At 38.4% G+C, this 7890-nt stretch overlaps 1 long non-coding RNA gene across 1 annotated transcript; it reads right to left on the bottom strand.

Annotated features, from left to right (window-relative positions):
• Window positions 1–5147: 5147 nt before the first annotated feature.
• Window positions 5148–6394, bottom strand: LOC104104708 (uncharacterized). Its single transcript, XR_011415132.1, has 2 exons — window positions 5610–6394; window positions 5148–5414 (listed from the first exon to the last, which is right to left on the bottom strand). It is a non-coding gene; the product is annotated as an uncharacterized lncRNA (long non-coding RNA).
• Between the last annotated feature and the right edge of the window lie 1496 nt (window positions 6395–7890).

The raw sequence follows: 7890 nt of genomic DNA on the forward strand, positions 1-7890 counted from the left end.
TGTTAATTTCTTCCATTAACCAATTATCCACATAATTAAGAATTATCTCAAATTACTTAAAATACTACTCACTTTTAACACACTTTATACACCTTACTATCATGGTCATATAGTACCTTGTATGGCACTAGTCCATAAATACCGGGTATTTTAACTCGGACCGTATTTTACCCAAAATGTCAAACTTCGACAAAATTCATTTTCTTCGATTTGCTGACCCTCTCACCTTCACGAATTTACTCGTCACTTGTTTGAAATAGCATAATGCTTATAATCTCAAAATAATCCCATTCCCGAACTTACGTCGATTAACTTACGACGAAACTTTAACGTACGAAAATGCGGGATGTAATATCTCATTTTTGAGCTTTGATCAATTTACTTATGACGTACTTTCGTACGAAAATATGGGGTGTAACATCATTCCCCCCTTTGGAACATTCGTCCTCGAATGTTGACTGATGCACTTATCATTTTCATAACCCATAACTCTTGCGAATACTTTAATACTTTTCTTGCTATTTAGGCCATTGTTCTTTGAATAATTTCCAAAGTCCGGGGTATTCCCACCTTTAAGCCTCTTTCTCACACCATGACTTGTAGTCGGAATCCTTCTAATTTCGTAACTCTTGCTATCTTCTATCATGCAGCCTATATGACTCTAACTTTCTATGTGCGCCTATGCGACTCTTTTCTTCTCTTTCCTCCAGCTTTTAGCCAATCTCTAGGCTTCACTTTGTGTTCATATATAAAATTATGTCAAGCTGTCCCTCTGGGCGTCATTAACTTTACTTCATCTAAGTAGGCCATACTATACCATATTTCTTATTTCGATTTATCGTTATTGAGGTCTGCTACCAAACTCCAGGTTACTCTCGTTGCTTGTCCTATATGCGTGAATCTAAGTCTTTTAATGCTTCTTCATTACTATTCAACTTAAGACTGATGGCCTAATCTCATCTCGTACTTTGCAGCTTTTACACATCCATTGTTGATTTACCTCAATGTTGATCTGCAATCTTCCATTGATAACTTGAAACTTCTTACGTAATATATTGCAACAAGGGCTTACGCTGCATCATGGAACATTTGAAGTGATTTTCCTGATCCACCTGGGGGCGATACTATACTTTCATAACCATATTTCATATCATAGTCATCCCAATATGATTCACTTGCGTGGGTATTTTTATCCCGTACAATTCATGAAATCCTCTTCAAATTATTACTCAATCGAAGGCCCAATCGTCATCCTTTATCTATCATAATTACACCTTCATTGTACTATCAGGGCGGCATTCCATCTCTTCTAAATGCCATTAGTCTTAGACTCCTTTGAGTTCACTCAGGCTATACTGAGCTTTGTATAACTTAGAAAAATCATCAGCTCTTCTTGTTTTCATGGGCTTAATCCTGAGGACTTATCCATTCTCGTCACCTTCTCACTCGCCCTTTCTTATCCTTACTCCTGTCTTCCCAAAACTTTGTCGCTTTACCATACTTTAGCTTGCGACCTACACATATCTATTTATACTACTCGCAACCTTCCTACAACTTGCTTGCACCATAGATTTCCTCGTGTTATTCTAAAACATCAAGCGAGACATCACATCATCTCTAACTCTTTTTTATTCTTTTAACTAGACCTTTCGATACCTAGAAACCATAGGCTAGAAGATATGCCACCGCCGCCGCCGCTATCGTTCCTGGATATTGAATCCCCGCACTTCTTGCCCTCTATCCAAAGTATGGACTATTCACAATCTTCTGCATTTGAGTATCTCGGATGTTGTTCACCTTTACCTTACTTATCCTACAATATTGCCTCACATCTTCTATCTCTTTCATAACCTCCCTTCCACATAGGTATAATTCACATCCACAACTTGAAGCTCTATTATAATACTTGCACCTCTGGTGCATACACAATCCGGTGGGAGCTTCATACTAACTTCTTATAAGGCTGGTACTCTTCTAACTGGCTTTATCGTAGAGCCGTTATAGAATATGGTTGTTGTACTATCTCTCTTGCACCTCTGATATTAAGAGTGATTCCATTATGTTCTCAATCATGATGTCTATAATTTTCTGGGTCCAATAATCAGACTCATGATTTACTTCATTGATGTAACTCTTTAGTTTCCTCTTCCTTCTGATCAGCCTTTATGTAGGCTTAAGCTATCTTCCGATCTGCGGCTCATGGTATTAGTTATTACTTTAGCCTTTCATGGGCGCTATGGAATACACATGATACAATCTTCTGACAATTCAATCCTTTGTCTATGCCCTGGGCTCAATTCCTTCTTTTAAGTTATACCGGAGTCTTCTACGGCTGTATGAATGTCAATATATATACTGCATGGAAAATATTCCAAAATCTTAAGTGCGTTCATAACGTAACTAACTTTGGATCATTGATCGAATAATTCCTTTCATTCCTTCTCATCTTTCTTCTCCCTTGTTGCGTGCATACTTAGCTTATCTTAGTTCCCACGCATCCCGAAATTTTCGTACAACTCATATGATCTTGAATATCACTTTTTGAATTTTTTTTCCTGTTTATTAGCCACGATAGGTGCCACTTTCTTATGGAGTGCATACAATGTTGTTGTGAGACTGTTGTTACAAGACCATTTCCTCTTTAGGTCATTGTGCTTAGGTTGAAGCCTTTTTCCTTATTTCCTCAGCTAATCTTTCATTGTAGTACTTAGGGAGGATCCTCTAACTCTTGTAAAGATGCAAGCTTATCACATCGTATACTTGACGGAATTTTTTGATGTCCTTCCTCGCCTATAATTATCCGTAGTTATTTATTTCCATGCCCGTATGCTTGTATGGTTACTTCTGAACTGATATTTTGACTATCTTCCCAGTGGCGTTCTATTTTATTTACCTTTAACTACCCCAACTCCTATCTGAATAATTCTCAAGGGTGATGTCATATCTGCGAGACTGAATTCCCCATGTTGGGGTTCACTCTGTTTATCTTGCATGATCTATTTTTTTATCTGTATCCTCTTATCTAGCCATAACTAGGCTCTTCCTGAATCAATTACTAAGTATTCGTTGGCCCAATCTCATAGCAATATTCCACGTGATCTTTCTTGTGTTATTTCTTTTGTCTTAACTTACGTCTCGCACTGTCTCCTTATTTACCAATAACATCTCGGGCAGGAACCCTTACTTCCACTCCTTGACGTCGTGCTTGCATAATGTTCTATAATCGTAGCATATCTGTAGGCTTTGAATAAATGCAATCTCATTACTTTTTCATTGTTATCGCATTCTTCCTTTACCATTCCATAGTTACTAGGACCATTTAATTCTGACTTAATGCCACATCACTTTATATTCCCCCCTTTAGGGAAGTACTAAGATTTAGTGCTATGATGACGTATAGATGTTTTACCTCTTTATCTTTGGCATCTTTTCATATCATCGATGACCTTTACTTGCCTTGCGGTAATATTTTTTTGTATCAAGGATAATAAAATTCCTTACTCGCGAGGGTGACACTTAGTGTAACTGGTACATACAGTCCCTTAAGCTTAACTTTGCTCACATTGCTTGCTTTAGGGAAGTGTCTTCCTGAATGACCATTCTCTGAATTTTTCATGAATCTTCTTTTGTTGTCTATTCTATTATCGCCGGAACGAAATCTGAAATTCTCATGATGTCGACAATTATCAAATCACTCAGTCCCTAATCCATATTTAGTTTACCTTGTTCACCAGCCCATACTGATTTCTATTACTCTGGGGTCTAACTTTTCCTTCTGGTAATCACGCTAGAGTCACGGACTTATTTCTCAAAATGAGGATATGACTTTATGGCCTATACTCTTGTGTTGTCTCAAGGCCTATCACCTCTCGTCTTTTCTTTCAATTGACTATAGACTCTGTAATACTGTCATCGTTTTGATCTACCGTTGTCATCCATGTATCACAGCTTACTCATAATGCTTCATTAACTCTCTTCTTATTTCCCCCTAATATTTATGTCTATCACTTTATTCTGAAAACTCAAACAAGACATTCTTTTGCTTTTAGCTCCCCTTGCTCCATCTGGCTTTTCGGGTTGCCTAACATTCTTTCTCTACTAGGGACGAGAGTCACACTATGATAATATTTATCCCTTCTAGGCTTCCAGTGCCTATCTTTGTAGTACTCATATCTAGTTGTACTATTTTAGAGTGCACCATCTTGGCGTCTCACAAGGAAATCTATTAGCACATTTGCATTATCCTTCGGAAATGTCAGCTAACGCTAACAATCCATTTACCATTTTGGGTTACTCTAACCCCAACCGGATCCTGATATCCTGTTCTTCTCTTAAGACATATCTGTTAGCTCCCATAGGGCATAATTTAGATGGGTGTAGCTAATTGTATATATCTTCATTACTGTTGAAAGTAACTCGGATTGCTTATATTTCTCTCCTTGAATTGTAAATACTGTTAATCTTCATTAACTGGGTACCTCGCACCCTTCTTCACCTTGCTTCTTTTACTTGCTGAAACTTGTGTCTATCTTTCGATTCTCTTATTCCTTTTTACCATATGAGGGGATAGATATTCTTTTCTAAAGGCTCCTTATCAAGAAGCTTACACATCTTAGTACACATGTTCTGTTGAAGACCTCACATTTATTCATCATAAGCATAATGCAAAATCGAGTTCCTCTGACTCAACTCTTCCACAGCCACATTCAATCTCTTACCAGCTGTCTTTTGGATGCAGGTATCGTATTATTTCGAATAAAATAGAGTTTAGGAAATTGACTTCTTACAACTGAGCTCTACCACACGATCTAGAGTAAGAAGAAAGAGTGACAGTCCTAAATGCCATGTAGCTTCATGCTTATAAGTGTGGTGCACAACACACCCATAAACAAGACTCTACTAGACACGGCTTGCAGACTCCCTAGGACAGAACTGCTTTGATACCACTTTTGTCACGACCCAAACCGATGGGCCGCGGCCGGAACCCGGTACCTTACTCAACCGAGTACCAACATAACGTATCTTTCTTATTACATCATCATAGGTAAGTGGGTCAGAAGGGGCGTCATGAGCTAACTAGAGTAAACATGAGGGAATTACCCGACACAGAACAACCCAACCTGATATAAAAACTCATACACGTGACATACGGGCCTATAAGGCCAACATGATCATTTATAAACTCAAAACATAGGCTGATAAGGCCATACAAATACCCATACACATGACATCTATCTACAAGCCTCTAAGATTACATAATTGTCATAAAGGTCGGGACAGAGCCCCGCCATACCAAACAATACACATCTAAATCATACTGACCAAACAAGCAACTTTGGAGCAACTGGAGTGCAACAACATCTTCCGCTGAGCTGATCGCCTACTTGGAGGACTCTCGACCTGTCTATCGAGACCTGCGGGCATGAAATGCAGCATCCCCAAGCAAAAGGGACGTCAGTACAAATAATGTAATGAGTATGTAAGGAATAAAAATCAATAAATAATAGACATGAGAGAAATATGGAGTAAAAGACTCGACATGTAAGGCTGAATAGTTCTGTGAAACATTTATATTTACAATGCCATGCATATACGTATAAATGTCATACCATGCATAGGTATATGCGTTCATATCATCATCAAGCCTTTGAGGGCATCCCATCATATCATCTCGGCCACTGTGGGAAAATCATCAACGTATACCAGCTGATCAGGTGACGGTGCATATATACCGTTGTAACCTTTTCCCATATCCCATATACATATAATATACGCATATATAATGCCATCTGGTCATGGTTCAATGTGCATGTATAAATGCATGAAATGCATAAGAAATACGTTAATAAGATTTCTCGGAATGTGATAAAAATAATATGCCTTTCGGATAAACTTTATCAAATACGTATTTTTCTGAGACCCGTGAACATAAGATATAATAATTATTCACATGAGGAATCAATAACATAGACACCCCTAGTACTTCTATAAATAGGGTCATTTATGAAAATTGTGCGTTTACTCGTTTCGTTTTATATCGTATGGATCATGCCAAAAAGAAAGAAGGGATAGCCTTAACATACATGAGTCAATTCTCTTGATAATCCCTCTAACACACATTAATTGTGACAAAACATGTGATGGGAAGATCAGAGTAGGCAAAAATCCGTATGATATTCTTGAGAAAGATTGCACCGTACTCCCTTATAATTGTAAAATATCACGTTGCTTAAGATGCTACGAAATCATGATGAATTGCCATGAAATCTTGTTGAATTTGTTGATGATGCTAAAATTCCCACGTTACTAAGATGATAAGGAAATTTGTATTTGAATTCTTGTTGAAGACCGTAGCTAACACTTTGATATATGAGACCTCTCTTTGAATTAGAGAAATTTTATGCCTTAAATAATGTGGGCCCACATACTATTCTAGGGGAGGCTTGCTGCCACGTGAGGCTCTTTAGGCCTTATCCAACATCTTTATTAATCACCCACTAATCTTTAGTTAACTTGTTAATTTCCCCCATTAATCAATTATCCACATAATTAAGAATTATCTCAAACTACTTAAAATACTACTCACTTTTAACACACTTTATACACTTTACTATCATGGTCATGTAGTACCTTGTATGAAACTAATCCATAAATACCAGATATTTTAGCTCGGACCGTATTTTATCCAAAATGTCAAACTTCGACGAAATTCATTTTCTTCGATTTGCTGACCCTCTCACCTTCACGAATTTACTCGTCACTTGTTTGAAATAGCATAATGCTTATAATCTCAAAATAATCCCATTCCCGAACTTACGTCGATTAACTTACGATGAAACTTTAACGTACAAAAAATGCGGGATGTAATATCTCATTTTTAAGCTTTCATCAATTTATTTATGCCGTACTTTGACGTACGAATACATGGGGTGTAACATCTCGGTTGAGCGCTGGTTGCACTACCCGAGGCTGGGGCGTGACAAAATCTCCTCTCCAAATCACCTCATACTGAGTAAAAGTAAAAGTAAGGGCTTTCGATGGGTCGCAGAAGGGAAGTGAAAGAGAGCCATGTAAAAGTAAGTGCTTTCGATGGGTCGCAGAAGGATGTCATCAGAGAGATCTACTTAGCCTTGCAGATTGGACCAGTTGAGTTCCCGATATTGTTTCAAGTGATGGATATTTCATCTTTATACAATCTGCTACTAGGAAGGCCCTAGATACACATGGCAGGGGCAGTTCTTCCATTCTCCATCAGTGCATGAAATTCGAGTGGGATTGCCTAGAGATTGTGATACTTAGGGAGTGGAGCCGGTCAGCCTACGTTGAGCATGTTGTTCCTTTCATAGAATAACTAGACGAGGTCACCTTCCATGCGGTCGAGATCATGAAAGCAATAGAAATGGAAAATAATGAGTAGAATGACAACATGCAGTCACTGTATAGGTCAAAGATGCCAATGCGAGAAATTATGAAGTATGTATATCGACCGGGAACCAGGCTGGGAGCCCGATCAGATGGGATAACATAGCCAATTGAATCGAAAGGGAAGAAATGTACCGCCGGTTTATGGTATCAACTTACAACTAGAATAAACTATAGCAGTAACCCTGGGAAGAAGGTTTTTATACTAGAGCATATTCCGGGCCCGAGTCAAAGATCACAACCAGAAGATGATATCATTGACGGGATGGGAAGGTTGTTCATGGCCATGATTGAGGAATGTTGCGGCGAAGCTGATAGTAAGACATCGACCATTCCGGATGTTGAACCAAGAGAGACCTTGTAGAACTGGACCGCCAGTCCATCTCTGGTTCGCTGGGAGTCTTGGTAGTGTTGAATTTGTAAGGCCCCGTTAAATTTCCTAATGAATTAAGATTTTAAGGTGCGCCA

Source organism: Nicotiana tomentosiformis, chromosome 3, assembly GCF_000390325.3.
Source record: "Nicotiana tomentosiformis chromosome 3, ASM39032v3, whole genome shotgun sequence".
Lineage (NCBI taxonomy): Eukaryota > Viridiplantae > Streptophyta > Magnoliopsida > Solanales > Solanaceae > Nicotiana > Nicotiana tomentosiformis.